The 24,577-nt window shown below is 40.4% G+C and overlaps 1 protein-coding gene and 2 long non-coding RNA genes across 3 annotated transcripts in view; 2 read left to right on the top strand and 1 right to left on the bottom strand.

Moving 5' to 3' along the window:
* The window catches only part of nrg3a (neuregulin 3a), a 430,968-nt gene that overhangs the window by 256,393 nt on the left and 149,998 nt on the right, over window positions 1–24,577 (top strand). The gene's annotated exons all lie outside the window — the stretch shown is intronic.
* LOC146505802 (uncharacterized) overlaps window positions 1–24,577 on the bottom strand; it is a 282,570-nt gene that overhangs the window by 165,286 nt on the left and 92,707 nt on the right. The gene's annotated exons all lie outside the window — the stretch shown is intronic.
* Window positions 1–24,577, top strand: part of LOC146505805 (uncharacterized) — a 47,874-nt gene that overhangs the window by 6,166 nt on the left and 17,131 nt on the right. Inside the window, exon 2 of the long non-coding RNA XR_014877683.1 lies at window positions 1–24,577. This exon is cut by the window's right edge and continues 17,131 nt beyond it. This is a non-coding gene — a long non-coding RNA (uncharacterized LOC146505805).

The following is a 24,577-nucleotide window of genomic DNA, read 5'->3' on the forward strand; positions in this document are numbered from 1 at the left end:
GCTTGATGGGGAATGTTTTAAGTCAAAATGCTTTCCTCAATCTATCCAACGAATTAACCAGCAAGTAAAAGCATAATTAAAAGGTGAGTGTTCCCATTTGATAATTACAGCCTTTAAATGTGAACTGTGTTGCTCGTTACAAGGTTGCTGTGCCTGGTGTGTTATGGCATCAATGCCAAGGACACCTTGTGTGTATCTCTGCATCTGTAGCAGCATTTAATAGACTTGCTTTGACTCTTTATGATGACAACACATCAGGAAAAGAGTTTGCATTAATGAGTATCCATTAAAATGTGATGTGACACAATGTTTTTACAAAGATGTTGATCATTATGCAGAATTTGTTTCCCCCGAGTGAAACCTTTGCGTCTTCTGCACGTTACCTCGTAGTAAAATATCGACCGTCGACAGCACGGGATTTGTTGCTTCACATCAGATTTTTGTCTCATTTCCAGTGTTAGCGAACGTGGTTTGGTTTAAACATTTTCCAAATATTCAAACAGTGTTTCAAGTGGCATTTAAATGCTGTTGAGCCAACGGTTATAAATACTGTTTGATAATCCTCTGCTTTTCAGCCATTTTTCAACCAGTGCTCACTGACTCCAGAAAGCATTTCATACTCAAAGCTCATGAGACTTTAGTCAATGTCACATTCCGCTGCCCTGAACTCTTTGCTCTGGGCGTTTGGAAAAAACCCTTAATGCAATCAGTCACACAAAAAAGGACACATGTGAGAGTTATCCCAAGATACCCTCCGACATCCCATTCCAACTGTGAGTTTGTCAGGAGTCAACGAGTGTGTATATAGAGGTCAGTGCATTCTGGGAAATATTGTTTCTGTCAGCAGGGATTTACCTTGACTGGATAAAGGTGTGTCAGATGCTCACTACAGAGAATATTTGTTATAAACAAAGCAACGTCAAAGTGTTTTGTCATTAGAGAAACAAAAAAACCTGTACTGCTAATTAAATTCATAAACTGCTCGAATGCTGATTAAAAAAATCCATCTTTCTTCCCTTTTCCTTCTTCACACGGCCCTCCCTCTCTCTGTTCTCTCTTTCTCCCTCTCCTTCTCTTTTGCTTTGTCGATTTCTCTAAACCCTCTTCGCCATCTGTGCGATAATAATGGCACACCAGTGGGAGTTCCACTGGTGTCTTTCTGACAGTAATAAACAAGGCTGATGCCATGGCATGCTTTCGAGGTGGGAGAAAATTAAACAGATAAGAGACCACATATTGTGGCTAGAAGGCACCGCTTTTGGTGAGCGAATCCTCCAAGATGCAAAGAGGAGCGCTCAACATGCCTGGGAATGAAAAGAAGAAGCTGGAAAGAAGACAATTTTGGACCAGGAAACGAGCGATAAAAGGGCTTTTTGGGTGACATGGTGACTGAGAGGGGCTGAACAGAGAGCGGCGGTGGCCAAATGTTAGTGTGTCACTGTTTGCTGATTAAATTAGCACACAATGAAGGCTTGATTATCACTTGGCAGCTCAATCAGCTACCATCAAGCTTCATATTGTGGCTAAAACTAAAATAAAACATTCAAAATTAGCTTGTTTTCGTTGGTGTAAAATCCCCAGTCGGCATTTATTTATGGTTTTGCTTTACAGCGCTCAGCATCACACTGAGCAGTGTTGGGAAGGTTACTTTTAAAATGTATTCCATTACAGATTACAGAGTACATGCCCCAAAATGTATTCTGTAACGTATTCTGTTACGTTACTCAATGAGAGTAACGTATTCTGAATGCTTTGGATTACTTAATATATTATCATGCTGTTTACAACTACATGAATGTACTATTGCTGTGATTTATTACTGTTACTGAAGGTCCGCGGCTCCGAACCGTAGTAAAGGGACCTCTGACTAATACGGTGGGTTCTGTGTCGGCTTGTAGCTGAAAACTAGCTTTACTTTGTTGTCTGGGTCAACTTTGCTAGCGAGAGACAGAGAGAGGCGTTGAAAGGCTGCTCCAACAGAACTTATTGTTTTTGGAGGAAAACACGAACACGGTGTACAGTCGAGTCTTAATAGCTTACTTACAACTGGGCTCGTCAGGCTCTCTTCTTGGCTGCAGTGGTTATTATTATATTTACATGCTTCCAGCTCCCGTTTTTGCTCGATGACAGCTCGTACTTTTCCTTTTTCTCCCTCCCTCGCTCACAGACACATAACGTGTATGACAGTCCATTCTCCCTGCAGCACGGACTACACTGCCCATGATGCTACATTCTTTAGAGCTATACCTGTAGCATTCTGCCTGTTAGCTTAGCACAACAACAACAACAAAAAGGCCTCTCTCACCCAGGAAACACGCAGAGAGAGAGAGAGCGTCACCCTGTAACCATGGCAACCGCAACGCTGCCACCTGGAACAGCAGAACGTAGCTGTCAAACAAAACCCAAACAGTCCTGACCCGCCACAATATGAAACAGGGAAGTACCGCCGTGTAATCCATTTATTTCAACAAAGTAACTGTATTCTAAATACCACTATTTTTAAACGGTAACTGTAACGGAATACAGTTACTCACATTTTGTATTTTAACTACGTAACGGCGGTACATGTATTCCGTTACTCCCCAACACTGACACTGAGCAACCCAGGGATACATGTACTGATGGAAACCCAACCAGACACACATTCACAAGATGCAGACATGCTCACCTTGCTACATTCAGCCTATTTATATCAAAACCAAACCATTAGGACTCTAATGCACATTGTGCAAGCGTCTTATGTCCACTTGAAGCTTTTGCTGAAGAGCACGCCATCACTGTGCACCAGTGATGGCGTGCTCAGATTTGGACGGTAATTATAGAATTATGTGTGATTAGTGTTATTTCCAGTGGTCGTGAGTTTCCTCAAGCTGTCTTCTCAGTGCCATTTCTTAGTCTCAGCAACTTCTGAGCGTCTTATTGATTTGTATTGATGGCTTTGTTTGTCTTAATTAGAAAGATTTACCAACTTTAATTGTGCAATTGCATTAGTTGTCACTTAGTTTGGTAAACAGCACAAAGTATCCAATTAAGCCTCTTTGGTGAACGTACTGTACACGCGCGTGCACATGCACGCATGCGCACGTGTGTGTGTGTGTGGGAATGAGCATGTGTAAGAATGTGGAGTCTGTTTATGTGAATTTATTGGTAAAAACTGTCTCTAGAAAAGAATCTACACAGTTGTGTTTGTTGTTGAATCTGTTATGACAGTGATGGGGAATCATGACCTGAGATCGGCACTGTGAGAGCGCAGAAACACTTGAAAGCTTGAAATATTCAACACTGTTATGAGTAATAGCACAAATGATGATCATTAATCAAAAAGACATTTTAAAGGTAGTTTGATGAAGAATATCTGTAAATGCTGTTAAAATGTTCTGTGTAGATTTCATGATGTAGATGACTGATTTATAATAAGTTACATAATTTCATGAATATATATAGTTTGTGTTGAAATGTCTTTATTTGAAACGTACATGTGTAAAGTGTAAGAGCTAGTGTCTCATGAGAATACCCTTAACGAGAGTACGCGAGACTTTGCATGGACCGCGAGGGAGCAGATGTCTCTCATGAAGCGATTTTAAGCTAAAAGTTTGCTAAAAGGAAAAGCAACACAAGGACTTAAGGACCTCTTTTCAGGACAAGCAGCCAACGAGGTACTTGTCATTTGAGAAATGTTTTTATTTGTGTTTGGACTTAATATGTGTACTGTAAAGTTGCTAATTGGTTTGTACTGTTCGCTTGTGACCAGTTCTCACGGCGTATCGGCGTACTGGTGATGGTGAAGCCGAGGAGAGAAGGCCCAAGTAATAAACGCCCGTTTCAAAGAACCGACCTGTGTCTGTGTTGTCGTGAAGAGAGCTACAATATCCTAAAGCGATCGGGTAAAAATGCTTTAAGTACTTTAATTCTTGGGTGACACGATTGTATTTTTAAAAATCGTTTTCTTTTCAAAATACAACTCAAAATGATAGAAAATTGGTAAAATTAGCATAGATAGCACATGCATGAAACAAACACTTTTTGGGAAGCACAACACAGTGATCTTTGTAAACATCCACTGTTTAAACCCACTTTAAAAAACACTTGAGATTTGGTGCCTAGACTTGAGAGACATGAGGTTTGTAGTTAAGGTAATTACGCAAAAATGAAAAATAAGCATCATGACTTGAATTTTGGGGTTTGGTTTGCATGAATTTCTGTCTGCTGTGACAAAAATCCTAATCGACTTTCCTTCTGCTTTGCACCGATTCTGTTTCGTGCTTTGACGTGAGTGACAGCCAGGACGTTTTTCATTATAAGAATCAGTGATATAAATCAGTGAGCTGAAATAGGATCACATTTTTATTCCAACACCGACACAGACTCGTCATTCGGAGGCTCATAACTTGCTATGATGCCATTTGCACCGTTCGGTCATAGGCAGTAAAAGGGGTATAAGCATTTCAAAGGTGTGTTCGGACACACGACACATACGTACGTCCAGATATCATACATGTCTGACAGCTCTGTCAAGGCTGTCAGGGATACACTGAGGAAGGAGAAAAAGGAGAGTCATGACATCATAGCGCGAGACAAAAGCAAAAGGCAGAAAAATAAAGGCGAGAGACGGAGATGGGGTTACAGGAAGTGTTTGGCACATCAAAGCTTGAAGAATATTGCAGCGTTATCCTCGATAATGATGCACAAAAACTCCCAAGATGTGTAGCGCACGGTAACAAAACTCAGAGTGAAGCAGAGGAGAGTGAAAGGAGATAGTAAGAGGTATGGGTGGGGTGGAGGAGTGGATGAGGATGTAGACATACAATAATTTGGTGGTGTTCCTAATCAAGGCATCCCTTTCAAGTCAGCAGGTTTGATGTGGTAATAGGATGCAAATGTATGCAAATGAACCGTCTTTTCCCTCCAAACTCTGAATTTGCTTTGCCCCTTCATGCAGGATGGGAGAACTCTGAATAAACAGGCGAACAAGGCATGGGACTATTGATTATAATGTATTTATTATAATTATAGCGAAAGTTTTAAGTTGGCACCAAAGACACTGTAATTTACCCTGCCTGTACCTGAACTCGGGTATAGAGGTGAATATCAGCATGCACGCCATCGAAAAAGAACTTTTATAACGAACGCAAAAAGCAAAAGCTGCTGTAAAATATATATATTTACATAAGGAATTGCTGAGGAAAGTAGAAAGGCAGGAATATGGAACATAGAGACGGAGATTGCAAGCGACAGAGAGGGAGAATAGAAAAAAAAGAATAACTGAAGACAAGCTGTGCCTGCAATGTTAAGCAGGTCTGGAGTCCCAGTGCTACCTGGGAGCTATACCAGCCTGCTGATGTGTGTTTTCACTGTAGTGCACTTCACTCTGAAATGGCAGCAGCGCCCTAAGCCCAGACATGTCTGTCTCCTTCTCTGACTAACAAGAAGCAGCCCTCAGTCGGGATATTTTCAGAATAGCGAGGCTTGATTACACATGTAATCACACATGCAATGCATGAACCCTATGGCAAAACACCCACACTCAGATGCTTTACAAACCTTGAGAGGGCTCATGCATAGTCCCTGCATACAGCGGCTCCCTCATGCACCTCATTATGCGCTCATGGATTTTTTATGTTTTCCCGTCCTGTCAAGAAGAGAATCTGGTCAAGGTCGCTGTAACACTGACACTCGGCTAATGGTCAATTTGACAATTTAATTCTCTTTTAAACATGCTTTTTCTCCACTTACTGGCAATTAAGTATTTTCTGAAAAGCCAGAAATCACCTGTGAAGCAGTGTTATTAGACCTGACCCAATGCATAAGCTAACTAACCGCCTGCTTGGGGTGCCTGTAGCCACAAGGGGGCCCACAAGGGCACTTGTCTCAATTTGAGAGTGAATTAATGATATAACAATAGGGCACACTTTTGTTCTCACCTGGCTGGGCAGTGTAGCTCTTGAAGTATGTGACCTACTAGCTGAAAGTCACTTCCGGGGCTTTATTCAGTGATATATCACACATTTTTAGTCAGGTTAAAAATATTCCATGTTAAACTATTCTGTCTCCCGGTAAACTATCTCGGGTCATAGTATAAAAGATATGCTCCATATTCAGTTATCTCGGGATTCTATATAAAAGATTCAGTATAATAAATAGTGCCTTTTTATATTTGATCATCTTTGCATTCTTAGACTGAAGCACAGGTGCAAACTGTGGATTGCAGGAAGGAAGGATTGCAGTGGGAGTAGAAGAACTCAGGTGTGAGATGTGACTGTGTGGCACTCGAAAGCAGCATTTTTTTTTAGATCCTCTTTGGAACTGGTGCCCAGTGAGGAGCCAACTGGTGAAGCTTAACGCAGCGCAGCTCTTTATTGTTTGTGTTGGAGTGAGGCTGAACTCATTCCAGCTGCACCTGCCTGTTGTTAGGCTTAAGCTCCATCCTCAAAAAGGCAGAGTGATTGCCCTGGAGCTGACAGTTGGTCACAGGGGGGCATTCCCGGTTTTGGTTGTGGAAATAACACTAATTATTTCCCACTTCACAACATTATCTCCAGCAGTTATTTCTGCCCTGCTGTGAGTCTCTACCTACACTGTATGTGCACGCCTTTAAGCTTAGGTACGGCTAACAATGGACGTTATAATGAGTTCACCCAGGACTGACTGATTCTCTCATCATTAAAGAAAACCATTTGTGTGCACACTTATGGATGTTACAGTACACAAGAAAGCACCAAGCGTTGGCTCTTAATGTGAGTGTATGTTTGCTCCCATACCAAATATGGACATCTTGAAAACAGAAAACCCCATTCACGCATTGCCTAATAGCAGGAATGTGTATATAAGTAAGTCTGTAAAACCAACACACTGGTTATAGTTTTACAGTTTTATTCTTATAGCTCCAAACCACAACAGCAGTTGCCTCAAGGCGCTTTACATTCACAGAGATCCTAAAGTACATTTAGCCCAAAGTTGATGCGCATCCATCTGGATCTAGTCGAAAGCTACAATTCACTGCATCCCAATTCTTGTCAGGCGTCCTTCAACTCTCTCTACTAATGCCATGAAAGGTTTAATAATGGATTGCACTTATATAGCGCTTTTTGAGACCCTCAAAGTTCTTTACAATTCCACTATTCATTCACACTGGTGGAGGCAGCTACAGTTGTAGCCACAGCTGCCCTGGGGCAGACTGACAGAAGCGAGGCTGCCATATCGCGCCATCGGCCCCTCTGGCCATCACCAGTAGGCGGTAGGTGAAGCGTCTTGCCCAAAGACACAACGACCGAGGCTGTCCGAGCCGGGGCTCGAACCGGCAACCTTCCGATTACGAGACGAACTGCCAACTCTTGAGCCACGATCGCCCGGTCGTTTAAATAGTAAAATGTTATTTTGGTTCAGTGAGACAACTCACTCAACTATTTAAATCAGGGGTGTCAAACTCCAGGCCTCGAGGGCCGGTGTCCTGCAGGTTTTAGATCTCACCCTGGGCCAACACACCTGAATCAATTGATCAGTTCATTACCAGCCTCTGGAGAACTTCAAGACGTTGAGGAGGGTATTTAGCCATTTAAATCAGCTGTGTCGGATCAAGGACACATCTAAAACCTGCAGGACACCGGCCCTCGAGGCCTGGAGTCCGACACCTGTGATTTAAATGATCAGAACTCCAGCAGAAAATATTCAATGCCCCCAAATCATCTCCCATCATTCTCTACAGATTAACATACATTTGGGGAGTAATGAAAAAGGCTCAGGAGGAATAAAGATTCCTTCTGAGCCTAGAAGTATTTGCTGGAGTGGCTGAAACAGCAGACAGTGATGCAAGGCAGCAATGGCACTGATGTTTCAGAGGGAAGATGTGAAACTTTTATAGTTTGGTTAGACTGGATATTGTAATATTGGAGCCTGTGTGACTTGTGGAGAATGAGCCATATGGTTAGTTTTTAATAGCAGTATATTTTTTAAAATACATCAGGGATTAAAAAAGGAGTTTGTCTCCCCAATTTGCTACAAATTCACATCCTGTGGGGGATCTTTTGGTTCAATGAGAGGCATTGTGATAATTGGATAACATGACTTACATTCCAAAACATACTAATGACAGCAGCAACACTTTCAGAATAACAGTCATGTAACATTATATTATTGCTGTTATTGAATTCTCACAGATAAATCTCAAAGATGAATCAGTCTGCTCACTCACGAGTTGTTTTGTTTTGAATTTGAGTCATGAAATGGGAATCAGCTGAGGGAGTACCAAAACTCGCAGACTTCTTGGAGTAATATTAATAAAAGCTAAAAATGATGAAAAATGCAGAAATAATTGGATTCATTTTAATCAATAAATGAAACCGTCATTCCATATGATTTCTTTCCTAATCTGCATTTAATGTTTCTCATTCATTTTCAATTTTATTAGAATGTGCACAGGAATATGTATATAGGTGTGTGAGGGAGAGAGACAGAGAGAGACTTTAAGTGTGATTGTTATATGTGTATAAACACTTCTGACTATAAAAAGATCATCATGTGAGAAACATGGCTAATAATGGAGCCATTGTTTTTCTTCTTTGGTTTACTGCAGCGCTGTTTGTTATTGACCAAGCGTGAACATGCTATTTCAGGGTTGCAACCCCACAATCCTTTGCTCCAGGCTGAGACTGGGCATAAAGGAAGTTTTCCCTTTTCAAGCTGTGGTCGTGAAGGCCATAGGTTGAACGCAGCATCTGTCAGGAGATGTCATGCTGTTCCGTACCTGACATCCATTTGTCTGTTTTCAGCTTGTTAGGGATAGAGGTGAGTGTAGGTGCCGCCTTGAACACCTCGCTGATGTAAGTGGAAGAAGGAAAAAGTATTTCCAGAGAGATTTGGTGTACAACGTCCAGAGAGAACAGAGGAGAGGACATAAGGGCCGTGAGCCTAATGGATACTGACAGTCCTCCCTGTCTAAGTCCAGTGCTTCTCATTCACTGGAGATCAACCTAATGTTTTCTCACACATCGATACATCGGTTTCACATATAACATCATAGATACAAACAACACTTTAAATATTTAGTCATTTAAAAAAATTAAAGTAAAAACTCATTTGTGATATAGTCACGACCTATAATCTACCAAGTTGTTTCCAGCAATCCATTCTCATGTGTAGTGGTTACAGTTGGTAGTTATAACTATATCACTTGGTTAGGGTTAACTGTAGGCATTAGGTGCAACTTGGTTAGGCTTAGACATTAAACTATTTACTTTGGTTTAAATTATAAGCCGGCCACATATTATAAAACTTTGTTTTCCTGGTTGCCATGGTAACACCTCCTGCTTTTGTTTTCTCCAAAAAAAAATGTTTCTCACATGAAACCTATTTCCTATTAAAAGGCATTACTTACAAATCTGTGCTTGATATCATGGAAAAAACATAGGAATTAATGGAAGTCAACATGAAATATGGATTACTTTTTTATGACTGTTCCACAAACTGTTGTGTACGGAGCCCCGCAGGGGACATGGGAGAAAAAGAAATTAAGACGGACTTTTGCGAGATCTCGCAAAACAAACTCGGGATCATCTCGCAAAACTTTTGCGAGATCTCGCAAAGGTTTTAGCCGCATTCTTCGGCCTTCGACTGTAGTAGGTCTCGACCTCCCGTTAGCTCGAAGCTAACGGGAGCTAACGGGAGCTAACGGGAGGTCCCGTTAGCTTCGAGCTAACGGGAGGTCGAGACCTACTACAGCCGGGAGGAACACCGCTTTCCCGGCACATCGTGCCTCGACCTCCCGGTCGGCTTCGAGCCAGCGTCCGAAGAATGCGGCTAAAACTTTTGCGAGATCCCGAGTTTGTTTTGCGAGATGATCCCGAGTTTGTTTTGCGAGATCTCGCAAAAGTCTGTCTTAATTTTTTTTTTCTCCCATGTCCCCTGCGGGGCTCCGTAGTTGTGAGACTGGGCTGGGCTCACTCTCTTTTATTCATTTTTTAAGACTTTAGAGTGGAATGAGCACTAAGAGAGTACCAGTTAGTGCTATCATATTCAAGAGGAATGGAGGCATGTCTACAGTTAATGTCTCCAAAACTAAGCAGCTCACATCAGAAATATTCATATAAATATAAATCACCAAAGACCAGCAAAAAAAAAAAAAGTGAATTTTATTTGGGCCAAGTGGTATTTTGAGTTGTTTATTTAGTCCCAAAAAGTTGATTCTGTTCATCTGACTTCTTTATACTGAAGAAGTCACTTGGATGAGTGAACATTTGGCTCTTTCTCCCACTGAAAACTTTTCGTCCAGATGGAAAGAATCAACTTTTTGGGATTTACTTACCTGCATTAAGACTCTTTTGTTGTGCCTTAATCCCCAACAAGTCCAAAAGTCTAAAACTTTTGGACACAATGGGACACATACAAAAGCAGAAGAAAATTCTGGAATGGAGCCTATCCCAGCTGCTGCAGAGCGAGAGGCGGGGTGTACACCCTGCACAGTCACCTCTCTGTGTTAGCCCAATCTGTCGCAAGGCTAACACAGAGACACAGACAACCATTCACACTCACCTTCACACCTACAGCCCATTTAGAATCCTATTTTCCCACACAGATATGGGGGAGAACATGCAAAATCCAAACAGAAAAAAACAATACATTTTGTCTGCCATCCATAATCAGTTTTTTAACATTGGCTCCCCAATTGCATGGATAGTCATGGGACATGGGACAAGTTTGGTCTTCATGTTGACATCTCAGAGTTGCTTACTTTTGTTAGTTCCTCAGCCTGAATGTATTTTAATGTGAAAGAAAATAATTAAAATGTAGAATGAAATTGGGGCACAGTTGCCAAAAACATCCTACTGGGACATTTAACAAGTCTGTGTTCCCTTATGTGTTTCTCTGTGTGTTTAGAAGCTATTCTGAGCCAAAAACCAGAAGCCTATTAAGTTTTTGTTACACACAGGGTTTCTTTACATGCTTGGTATTTCTCTCCCTTTTTCATGCTGTGGCTCCAGTGGCTAGTCCTTGTTAAAAATATTATCTCATACTGACACTCCACAACATTAATTGTCTCTCAAAGAGAGCACACAGTGGCATTAATGTGCATCCGCAGTGTGCTTCGAAAAACTGTTGGCTTTTGATTGGTGTATTATTATTTTTTTCTTCCTGCAATTATTATTAGACTAAATATAAAATGACACTACTGAGAATAGCATTTAAATTTACAGCCAATATATTGCCAAACAACATTTGTGGTCACCTTTGAGTACCAGCTATAAATCGTACTGCTGTACGTCCAATCTGTAACATCGTTTTTCACATCTAATAATGACTTTTATTATTAAACAGTTTAGCACTCAGCTAACAGATAAGCCAGTGACTTTCTAGACTTAAGGTATTTTAACTTTAATAATTTTGATGATTATAAACTACTTCTTTGTGCATTAATCATCAGTACAATGTCATGGTTGACGAGTCTTCTGTGATATATCCCATGATAAATACATCTTTCTCTCGCTGCATAATAAAAGAGCGAATGCATAAATATGCTGATTGATCTAATATCTGCCATGTTAACCTCCCAAAATAAACTATTTTTGCATACTCTTCACATTCAGCTCTAGAGAGCATTATCTTATTGCTACACAGATGGCCACCTGGCTCACTGAACTAACATGGGATGCACTCTCCTGATGTTATTAGCTGCACTCAGATGTCCTGTCCTGGTTGTAAATCACTGTATTTCTGCAGTGCTCAGTGAATATTTCTATTTCTATTCACTGCAGACTGCAGTGAATATTTTGTAAAAGAAGAGAGAGTGCTTCATCATACCTTCAGTATCCAGTGGAGCTGCAGCACTGCCTTTGCATTGTGAAAGAGTGAGAACAAAACCCTCAGAAATGTCAGCTGTGGATACAACCTAAAGCCTTTGTTGTTTTACTGTTACTGCTTTGTTGAATGGGCCGGTGGGGGACTTGCTAATTACCAAATTTTCAAGTTACTAAATATTAAGACCTTGCAACAGTTCATTAAGCTTTTTTTCAAGTCTGTCTCGACGTCCCCGCAGTGCGTCTTGCTGACAAATTCTATTGTTAAAATAAAACGACCTTCGGCTTTTTGTGGAGGCAGATTTTTCTTCTGTTTTTCTTCCAGTCGAAACTTTTTGGTGACATTTTCAACACATCCCTTGGAAATTGCTCAAACCAAATCTTTCTCCTAGCTCCAGCATAACCTCTCAACCTTACCTGTCTTTTTTTTCAGTTTTACACACTACACGAATTCTTCCTCTTTTCACTCGTGCACGTCCTAACCCTTTCTGTCATACTCCTGAGATGGAAGAGGGCTGCCATTTTCATGTGAGAACTGGTGTCACCGTATCATGCAGACTGAACAGAATCAAGAAGGGAGAGACGGGAGTCCGTGTGGGTGTTGGAAAGACTTTAAGCGTCTAGTGCAGGTTTGGATGTTTGCTTTTATGGCATGTCAATGTGCAGCTCACCCGCTTGATTCAAGAGTCCGTAACAGACTATAAGAAAAACTGAAGGTTTTATTAAGGTCACAAAGTAACTTTATACTTCCTCTATTAGTGTACAGCACTCTGGCTTATGGAGATACAAAGGGCAGATCGATGAGCATTGCAGATGCAGCAGCGCTGTGCACAAGTCAAAAGATTTGCTTTGATATGTGTTATATATCAGCTAATGCTGACAGGAGAGCTCACATGGGTGGCAGCTAATGGTTCCCAGCGTGACAATATAAACATCTGGTTGCAAAAATAATATTACAATGTCACACATGCTTACACATTTTAGTCAAAATCACTCTTATGCACACCATCTTTATCCTAGAAGTGACTTACTAATTAGAAATATGTGTGATCCAAGGGTTACTGAAGACTAATTCATCATTTTTGACTCTTCTGCCAGCTAATTTTAGCGTCTCTTTCCCCATTCCTTACATTCCATACATACAGTGTACATGTACAGAAAGTGACCAACAAACATATACGTGTTGTCTGGTCACTGTGTACCATTTTAATTGCTCAATGACATTGATTGTCCAAGTCTGTTTTGGAAGGATCATTCTTCATATTTTCTCATTTGGTTGTTTTTATGGTGGTAGTGGTGAGCATTTGATGACGCATTAACCTAGAATCACCAATAGCTGAGTGATTGTTTGGATCGGTTGGCGATAAAGGCCAAAGCATATGACTTTCATTATTTTAAAACTCATCAAGCATCCGGTGAGAACTTGTGATCTATGCATAGGGGCTCATTAGCCCTGTTTCATCGTTCATCATAGCATAAAGTCAAAACTCCTTTGCATTGATTTACAGTGATACCTAACTTTTACCAGACTAATAAACACAAACCATACCAGCAATTCTACCCAACGCATAAAAAACATTTCACTTCATATGCCATTTATCTTATATATCAGGGGGGTTTGGCGGCTTGTAGGAATAAGACAGTCAAAGGAGTTTGGAAAGAAAAGTGTCTGGTCTTCTTGAAGTTTCCTTGAAGACGTTTCACCTCTCATCCGAGATGCTTCTTCAGTTCTAAGAGCCATTGGTGGAGAGTCCCAGATTTTAAGCCCTATGGGAGTGTCCTGAAGGAGGTTGTGGACCCCCTATTGATCTTCTGCCTAATCACACGAGCCAAGGTGTGAAATCCTATCATGTGATTTGCTGCGGTCAAATGGCCCAGGATGTGAGTGGGCGTTAAGGCTTCTGATCTCAAAACTGGATTATAAATGGCAGACACGAGTCGCACCTTGGCTCATGTGATTAGGTAGAGGATCAAAAGGGGGTCCATGAACCTCCTGGATACACTCCCATAGGGATTAAAGGAATTACTGCTAAGATTTTAGAAAAGGTTGTGGCTAAGCAGCTCACAGCAGTTTTAGAGAAACATAATATTCTCAACTAATTTCAGTCTGGCTTTCATAGAACTCATTCTACTGAAACAGCCCTTCTTAGGGTCTCCAGCGACATTTTGATGGAAAACGATGCAGGAAAATGTTCTCTTCTTGTGATGTTGGATCTCACATCGGCATTTGACACCGTTGACCATCACATCCTACTCGAAAGGCTGAAATATTGGGTTGGTGTAACTGGATCTGCCTTAGAGTGGTTCTCTTCATATCTGTATGAACGTTACTTTTTTGTGGCAGTTTCTAAATACAGGTCATCTTCCACGTCCCTGTCCTATGGTGTGCCACAAGGCTCTGTGCTGGGGCCTTTATTGTTCTTAATATATCTACTTCCCTTCCAGCATATTTTGAGCCCCTTTGAGGACAGTTGCTACCACTGCTATGCCGACGATATTCAGTTATACATTTCTTTCAAGCCCTAAGATGTTTCTAAGCTGAAGAGTTTGAATGAGTGCTTAGAATCAGTTAAAGTTTGGATGGCTGACAACTTCCTCCAACTTAGCGAAGGAAAGACTGAAGTCCTTGTATGTGCTCCTGACAGACACGTACCTAAGATAATGAATGCTCTTGGTCCTCTTGCAACATTTGTGAAATCATCTATCAGGAACCTCTGGGTAATCTTCGACCCGTCAAGTCTTTGGTTCGGTCCTGCTTTTATCACTTAAGAAACATTTCCAAACTAACCCCCTTTGTATCTTGCACTGAACTGGAGATTGTCATTCATGCTTTCATTTCATCAAGACTGGACTACTGTAATTCTCTGTTTACATGCTTAAACAAAAACTCCCTGGAGCGTCTGCAGATTGTTCAAAACGCTTCTGACCAAAACATCGAAGTACTCACATGTGACACCGTTGCTAATACAGCTGCATTGGCTCCCCGTCGCTTTCAGAGTCCACTTCAAGATTCTGGTACTGACTTATAGAGCTCTCTATGGTCAAGCTCCTGCCTACATCATTGAACGTCTACAGCCTTATGTTCCTAGCAGGTCTCTTAGGTCATGTGACCAGGCTCTACTTGTCATTCATTATACAAAGCTGAGAACTAAGGGAGACAGAGCTTTTGCCACTGTGGCAAAAGTCTCCCACTGAGCATAAGATCTCTGGACTCAGTAGCTTCTTTCAAAAAACAACTAAAAACACATCTTTTTAGAGCTGCATTTTGTTAACTGTTGTCTGTTTTGTTTTATGCTTTGTTATCCTTGTGTGAAGCACTTTGTGATCTTTTATCTAGAAAGGTGCTATATAAATAAAGTTTTACTTACTTACTCTCCACTAGTTGCTCTTAGTACTGAAGAAGCTTCTCGGCTGAGAGAGGGAACATCTTCAAGGAAACTTAAAGAAGTCCAGACGGTTTTCTTTCCAAGCTCCTTAGAAGACGATGACCTGGATAACTGAACTTTTTTACGTTATGTTGTTTAAGTTATGTTGTGGCCAAGTGCTTATAGGGGTAGTAAGTGAAACCACCAAATGATACGCACAGATAAGGTTAGAAAAATAGGTGTAAATAGTCTTATTTTTACAATTATGCTGTACTAGAAACACAGTAGATGAGAGATTTAAACTGTAGTGAGCCACAGCAAATATCCATTTTCAACAGTTTGTGCTAATTTAGCAGATTTTCTGTGTTTTATTTTCTGGGGTTGCCAAAATTCTTTCATTGTGTGTTTCATACCATGCAAAGCCTAACTCAGTGTTTTGTTTACAGGGACAAAAATGAACTAACTCATGTTTGTTTGTTTTTATGGGATGCTCTGATTCTATTTTAGCAGAACGTCGCCATACCATCAATGTAGCCCTGAATCGTTTCCACTTCTGAATGTAAATAAATATTCTGAGTCAGAATGACAGACAGATTGTGTTTAAATGCAAATGAAAACAAAAATCGCTGCCTGTTTTTCATCCTTTAAACAATGTTTTATGAAGCACAGCAATTTAACACATTTTCCAAACATAATTAAGCTGTATAGTAACGTTTGTGGCTGTTTGCTCTCAGTGTTGCCTTTTGGTAACGACTTCCTGTCATCATCTGTCACTCACAGATATTTCCCGGGACTGATTTGAAGATGTAACTCAGTTTGACATTTTTAATGTTTTTGCTTTACAATGAAGCTCATCTTTTCTTTTTTATGAATTAAGCATTTTTATTCTAAAATCAATTGTTTTCTAATAAAAACAATACTGGCAGTGGCCAGTGGTACCTCTTAGCCTCCTAGTAGGTTTTGTCTGAATTTCAAAATTCTTTGTCACCTTGTTCTCAAGTTATCACATTTATAGGATTTTCAGAAAAGTTGACCTCCTGAGGTCACGGTCTAATACCTGCTCAAACTTGTCCGAGACTTTTAGAACGTACACCTGTGCTATCAATTTAAAACTGCTACATTGCCTTGTTCTCCTGTTATTCTTGTCACAAGATTTCCCAAAAAAACCTTTGACCTTGGGGCTGAGGTCACTCAGAATCAAACTCATCTGAGATTTGTAGTAGATAGAGCTATGGTGTTAACTTGAAACTTCTACATTGCCTCGCTCTCAAGTTATTGCATTCACAAACGTGGTTGTCCATGTCACCCACCCCGTCAGTTTAGACTTTTCTCCCCATCAACCTTTTATGGCTGAGGTGTAAAAACTACAAAGCTATAGCTAAACTTTTAGGATTTTAGTTAGTTTTGCTTTGATGCAAACTCATAATGTCTAGCAATAAAATCAGACCTGGGAATTATCATTTCGGTGCAGTGCCTGGAAAGAAGTAATGTCATTGAGGTCATGTTAATATGAAATACAGGAAAGAGCAGCAGAGACAGCACTGGAATATGTGTGTGTGTGTTGGGTTGTGTGTATATGGAAGAAAATTCTGGGAGTACAACCTACATCAGGTCAGCCGGTCAATCTTGGAGAGGTAATTAAAGAATGAGGACCTTGGCCGAGTTCAGCACAGTGGAAAGAACAAGATGTGTTTACAAAATGTTTTGGCAATCAAGATGTATGTACACGGTTTGTTTTTTCACACGCACACATCCATCCATCCCAGTGTGGAAACCATTGCGATGTAGGATGATATGGGCAGACATTTACATTGTAGAGATTAATTTGTTTTTATCTTCATAACTTCTTAATCAGACCGTGATATGAAGCGAAGCTGTCAGTCCGGTAATGAAGCACCGATCGTCTGTAAAGGGCACCTTTGCTGTAGTGCCACCATCAGTGATTAGTATGCGTGGTAACGGCTTTGCTAACTTTGAGGAGGTGTTTCCAAAATTATGCAAAACACGCCGCAAAGCAAGTTTACATGACTCGAAGCAAAAATGCCTGAAGCGAGATCAGAGGCACGACTGACTTCTCTGCCCCTTTTGAAAATATTGACGCAGACCCACGCTAGAGGAAGTCTCCTCGGACTCAGTCAGGAGGCTGTTTTTCGCCTTTATTCATGCTCTCCAGAGAGTGTGATCCAGTGAAATATGTGTGATCCTCCTCTGTGTGTTGAAAATAGCGAGCATACTGACAGTAAAATTAATCTGAAGTTATAGAGTAAAATCAAACTAGGGAATGAAAATAATTGCCCTGCCTTAAATCACTCTGAATGGAGTTATCACTGTGAACCACGCTGCTTATGTGTTTGAGTGGATTCACACTGCTTATAGTATCTTAGTACTAAAAAGCAAGCAAAGGCTTTATGCAGTGAGTGTAAATAACATCCCCTTAGTGTTTTAAGAAGCTTAGCCAGTGACTTATGTCATTATTGCAGATCTTGTTTATTTGCAAATGTTTCAAAATACATTTTTCAGGTTGTTTGCCTTTATTTTTCAACTCCACATAAAGTGTGGTGGGCTCTAGTTCTAAATAGTCATTAAACTAATTTGCCTATTTTCTGGGCACCAACTCTAATCATAATAAATCTAATCATATTAAATACAGAGGTTGATCTTTGGTCTGGGTTAGAATTATGGGGTTACGCTGATAACGTGGGTAAAAGAAGAACAAATGAACTGCCTATTTGCAATTTCCCCTTTTTTTCTTGTCATTTTAATTTGCTAGTTTATTGGGATATAGACTGATTGCTTAACTGATGGTGGACAATTGGTTAAAAAAATACAACTTCCTCTGTTAACGTCTTGATGCATTCTCAATCATCCAGGAAAATAAATCTCCAAAAGTTGATTCTGTTCATCTGGACGTAGCGTTTTCTGGGAGAAACATTTCTTCACTCATCCAAGTGACTTCTTCAGTCTCAGCTGCACAAACAGTACATTTGCATAATAACTGAAACCAGCCCACTGAAGGAACAATGGGCTGTGAGGTCAGTTCTTTAATCATAATTATGCAAATTCTCATGACCATTGATCAACAACCACTGACCAAAACCCACTGATCAAAGACCACTGATCAATGGTCATGAGTACCATTCACAAAGAGTTGGGGAATGGCTGCAATCACAGCATTGTAAGATGGCGAAAGATGTACCCTTAGGCCCCTCCTCGATTCAGAGATGGAGATTTACGTGAAAAGGGAAAGACCATCTCTGAATCGAGATCTCTGTGAATGGTACTCATGGCCATTGATCAGTGGGTTCTGGTCAGGGGTTGTTGATCAATGGTCATGAGAATTTGCACAATTATGATTGAGGAACTGACCTCACAGCCCATTGTTCCTTCAGTGGGCTGGTTTCAGTCATTATGCAAATGTCCTGTTTATAAGATTGGAAACCTGCAGTCAGCTGAGACTGAAGAAGTCACCTGGATGAGTGACGAAACGTTTCTCCCAGAAAACGCTTCGTCCAGATGAACAGAATCAACTTTTGGAGGTCCTCTGTTAACAGATTTTAAAGTTTAGACTTAAGATGTAGATTATATTACAGTTACTGCCAGGGTGAGGTTTATACTAATGCTGGTTGCAAGGCTTAACTTTGAGTGATTAGTATGTGAAATTGCTGTTTTCTACATAAGTGCAAACACTAGTTGCTAATGAACTGGTGCATGCTTTTGTGCTTTGGCACACTGGGAAAACTCCACTTACCTGTTTCCCAGCTGCCCACTTCCACATACTGCATTTCTATGCACTTTAATCACTTTAATTCAGTTTTATTTGTATAGCATTAATTCACAAACGCTCCCTTCTATATCATTTAAGGTAAAGACTCTGGGGTTCGCTCTGTAATAGCATAAAGAGGAGACAGAAAACAGAAGCATATTATAATGCAAAGGTTACCAGAGTATTTATTATATTTATCGGATAATTAGGTGCTCCACATAAGTCAAATGACACAACTGACACAATGTTTCATCATAAAACAAGAATATGTTGCAGTGAAAAAGTTAAAAGCAGAACAATGTCCCCTCAATTGACAAAAAAAAGAAAAAAGTGTGTGGTTGTATACATTATGCATAGACCTCCCGAGTGGCTGTGTAGTGATATTTACAGCATATTGGTCGGTGAGGAGGTCACTTCTTTGCCTTTGCACAATAACACACCTTTCTGCTCCTTTGCCTGCATAAATGCATGCATTCGCATAAAATGCCTGCAAGAATGTGACTCGTGCCTAATGAGGAAGGCAGTGAGTTTTTGGTTCGTAACAGAATCGTTATGCTTCACATCCAGTTTGACTATGAAGACAATTATCCACAGTTGAGAGACATTTTAAAACATTAAGGGTCATTTAACAGTATATCCAATAAGTGAAGTGAGTTAAACCCGATGTCCAAGAAATTCTGCAAAGCAAACTGTTGCACAGCATTAATTGCAAGGGCAATAGTTCCAGGAATTGTTAAATAATTACAGCTCTTGTTCCTCTTCTCATTCTTACTCGTGCTTAATCATTTAAATTATATCTTTGGTTTTCTTATCATCTTTAACACTTATGACACATTTATTTTTAATATTTTCCAGATTGTTGTTTTTTACACGTTATAACTGAACTGTTAACCTTTGGTCTTCATACGCTGCTCATCACAGCATCAGTGTCAACAACACCGAGACGAAAGGTGTTCCTTTCTACAAATAATCAACCATTTACTGGGCTTTCTCCTTTACATTAAATATAACACGGAAAAGAAGATTACAGGGTGCAGGCGGCATGACTGCAGTGACAGCACTGTTTGAATTCTTCCCTGTTCTTCATGTTTAACAGCGAAGCCAAAGAAATACAGAAACAAGGTAGAGTGCCTGGTCTCCCCCTCTCACTCGCTTTCTTTAAAAGAAAAAAGAGATGAGCCTCTTTTGCTGCCTGAAACCTGCTTAAATTGCTATAAGGGCATCTATATCTGTGGTATGAAATTTCAGAAAATTAAGACCTGCCGTTAGAAGCCTATCTGGTGAGACTAGTTTGTGTGTGCGTGTGCGCATGTTTAGAAATCTTTGTGAGGATAGAGAATTGGTATGCTACTATACTTGTGGGGACCAACAGCCCTTATGGGGACAAAATACCCGTCCCGACGAGTTGGAAGACATTTTTGAGCCTCAAAATGAGGTTTTAGTGTCAGGGTTACAATTGGGTTATGGTTAGGTTTAGGCTGAGTGTTAAAGTTAGGCATTAGTTTTTGATGGTTAGGGTTCGGGTAAGCGGCTAGAGAAAGCATTATGTCAATGAGATGTCCTCACTAAGATATGAAAACGGAGCCCGTTCTCACTCCCGAGGCGTAACATGCCGACGTTTTGTCACGCAACGCGAAAGGAGACCTTCGGCGTTCTTATGGTACGCGGTGGGTTATGGCCGAAATCCAGTGCAATGACGCTCCCACGGTAATAGACGTTCCAGCCCTGTATTCCAGCCCTAAACCTAACCTTATCCCTAGCCCTAACCATAACCTTTTTCCTGACCTTAACCAAGACTTTAATTATGTTAAATAGCGTGTTTCTAAACGATTTGAAGAAAAAGAACGAACATGTGTAGATTGAGTCCATACGGTTCTCATATTTCCTCATTTTTCCGAGGTCGTCATTTAGGAACGTGGTGGGTAGCCGAAAACGTAATATGTTGACGATTTGTCACCTAGCGTAAAATGTGACGCTTTGGGAGTGAGAACGTGTTGGAAAACGAGTGTGTTTGTGTGTCAGTGCATGTTCATGTCCAACCGTTGACGTAGGCTTGAAAACCAAAGGTACAAATGTTGCCATGTTGTCAGTACGTCCAGAGTTCAGACCTTTGAACAGGTGTTTTCCTGCTGTGGAGAGTGAAAGAGTGGTCACGAAGGAGGAGTGAGGAAGAGAGAAAATGAGAACGAGTGTCAAGGTCAGAGAGTAATTAGGCCTTTTTTCTGTCAGGCCAGGGAAACTGTCGAGCCTTAGGGATGAAAAGTGATTATATGGGAGCATGAGAGTAATTGAATTCAGTTGCAGAGCCAAAAGAGAGGATTGGAGTCTGAGGAAGGAAAAAAGCATGAATATAATTTCAGCACTAATGATACTTGTCGTTTGATTATTTTGATTTTCAACTGATGCCAAATCTAAACCAGGAGAAAATGAACCTGTGTGATTTTTATTGTTCCCCACCGTGATTTCAACAGAACTCCGACAAGCGCGTCTTGCCAATTATACCTGACCGTTTCGTTCATTTACAGTGTTTACTCAGAGTATTATGGATTTGTTTCACTGCAGTATATGAGCTGCATGCAAATAAGTGGACAGATGTGTGTGCCAGAGCGTACTCAGTTTGTCTTGGGTAATATGTTTTGTTTGACACATTTAATGGATGCAAAAATGATATAAGAGTTTCACAGAACATATTAACACTAATTTGTCATGACAGCGATTAAGTCACTGGAATTAAGAGCAAACAAATAAACAGACAGTGTTGTGTTAAAAAGTAAAAAGTAAGTAAATGGATTTGAATGTTGCACTTCGAATTGAGGTGGCCAAGCGCAGGCTTGTACAGCTTTGGTTTCCAATGCAGTTTGACCTCAGTGGAACCAAACATCAAGCTGCAGCACTTTTAATAAGGCAACCTTAGCTGTCGCACTTTATAGATCCGTTAACAGCCTTGAATAGAAGACGCTTTGGAGTTTCCCGGGTGGGAGAAACGATTGACCTACCAATTAAATGTTAGACTTTTCATATGAAGAAAAAGTTTTATCATTACCAAAATGTTAAATTGCAAATTTGGTCCAAATTTACTTTTTCCAGTTTCTATTTTAAACATTGGAAACTTTCATCTTTATTGATGTTTGTATAAACCTTTCATTAACTGTCTGTTACTTTATTTCATGAGATTTATGGCTACAATTTTATCAAATCTAAAATACAGAACAGCTAAATGTTTAAAAACCGCTGGCACACTATTATTAAATGATTCATTATCCACTAATGAAGTTATTTAGCGCTTTATTGTCTATTAAAAATTGACCAAAAGGAGGTTTAGTTTCCCTCGGACGTAACACAATACCTAGCTTAATTTCCTGGTACAGTTTAAATACAATACTTCCACAATGGCTTTAAAATAACAAATGGTGCAATGTTTTGTATGGTAATTGCCTCCTATAGTGTACCCCTGTTGCATATATATGGCTTGCAAAGACTCAATTTTTCTTGTACCAATAAGACATTTTATTTCTTGGTTTTCTTTGAGATGCACATTATCAGGAGGCAAATGTCCCTGATGGCAGATTTATGGCGTTATTGGTAAAGGTTTTATAGGCCAGTTAATCGCAGCTCAGTCCATAGATTGTCTAAATGTGTAAATAAGACATTGATCCCCCCTCAGAGTGAACCCCTTCAATAAATATGACTAATGAATTAGTAATGAGAGGAAATAAGCTTTGGAAGAGAGAATAAAGGGAGGGGAAGTTAAAAGAGCAAGTTTGCAAAAATAGGAAGTATAGTAAGAAAGGGCACAAATGGAAGCAGAGTGTTTTTCTGTCGTTTGGTAATTCACTTTGAAACCAGCAGATTTTCCCTGCTCGAGATTTATTTTGTCACTGTGAAATATTCCATATATGTCCTTCGTTTCCTCCCCTCCTTTCACCCGTCGCTCCCGTCCGACTCGCGCTCCGTTAGGAATTGAAGCTGATTATATGAGTATAATTGAATCTCTCTGATATGCAAGGCATCCATTTCTGGTGCAGTGCAGCGATCGATAGAGCTAAGGCTAATTTAATATGCACTTTATCACCCTGCTCATGAAACACTTTATCTTCGTCCACGATTATACGGTCTCCCTCACTGTCGCTCTCTTCTTGTTTAGTCATATAAACTGAGCCCCAAGTGCCGATCTTTCCATGGGTGTCTTTGCAATTGTGCCTATAGCTTTATGTCTATGTTTTTTTTTTCTCTCCCTTGTGTTATTTATGTCTACATAGCTTGCAGGGATAGAAAAATAGTAAATGGTATAAAGCAATACCACTCTCTTCCCCCAGCGCCTTTCTGTCCTGCTTTTAAATTCAAATATTCTATATTGGCACAGTGGGAACACGACAGTTACTGCATCTTATCAGTGCAGTATTTCATCTCTCTTGCACTCAATGTATTCTCCATGTTTTTCACTCAAACAACTACAAAGTCACTGTATTAGTTTAAGATCCACACTGAAACCAAATCTGAGGAATATTGCAGTTTTTAATTGCAGCTCTTTGTTTTTTTATTTGTGCCATTTCGTTTCTTATTATTCCGCCTGTTTTATTGAACATCAGCATAGTGTCCAATAAAAGGGAAAGCATTTTTTAATGTTGGAGTCTTGGGATGAGATGTTTGGTTTCTGATGAGCTGATTATTAAGAAAACTTACTCTATGACAAATAAAAGGAAAACACAAAGTGACCTATAAATATGATTGTTGTGGGTTATTTTAATTATTTTGCTTGTTAGTGTTCATCTTTTCCTTATGTCACTCACTTGCTTCTCTTTGGGCTCATGGGCTTTTCTCATTTCACTCTTTTGCACGTCCTCCACCCTCCTGCCTGTGACATGAAAATCAATCTTTCTTTGCCATCTGTAGGGATGTTTTAATTCCTACAGTGCAACTGACAGACAGAGAAAAGGCCCTTTTCAGAGGAGCTAAGAGGGCTATGCTTGATGAAGACATGTATTACCCATCACTTATCAAAGAGGCATGATGTACAGGTGATGTACATGGAGGTCGTACATCTTTGTTAGCTGTATTTTGTAGCCATTGTTCCTTCTGTTTGTATTTATAGTTTGAGCTTCTTAGCATGGAGTTAAGCAGCACATGCTGCCAAAACAGCTTTAGTCCACCTTGGCACTGATTCTCAGAGTCACCAGTGAGAGGATAAATGCTATTATTCTGAAAAAAGATATTCCCTCTATGCTGCCCTCACGACACGTGACCATGTGAAGCTAGACAGCTAGCGAACAAAATAGCCGAGATCTTCCACACAAGGTTTGCTTTTCTTGCTTTTAATGAAGATCATGTAAAGCCTTATCCTCTCTCAAGGCTTCTCCTTGCTATTTCTTACGGAGCCCCGCAGGGGACATGGGAGAAAAAAAAATTAAGACGGACTTTTGCGAGATGCGAGATCTCGCAAAACTAACTCGGGATCTCGCAAAACTTTTGCAAGATCTCGCAAAACAAACTCAGGATCTCGCAAAACAAACTCGGGATCTCGCAAAACTTTTGCGAGATCTCGCAAACGTTTTAGCCGCATTCTTCGGACGCTGGCTCGAAGCCAACTGGGCGGTCGAGGCACGATGTGCCGGGAAAGCGGTGTTCCTCCCGGCTGTGGTAGGTCTCGACCTCCCGTTAGCTCG

This window comes from Neolamprologus multifasciatus, chromosome 13 (genome assembly GCF_963576455.1).
Source record: "Neolamprologus multifasciatus chromosome 13, fNeoMul1.2, whole genome shotgun sequence".
Lineage (NCBI taxonomy): Eukaryota > Metazoa > Chordata > Actinopteri > Cichliformes > Cichlidae > Neolamprologus > Neolamprologus multifasciatus.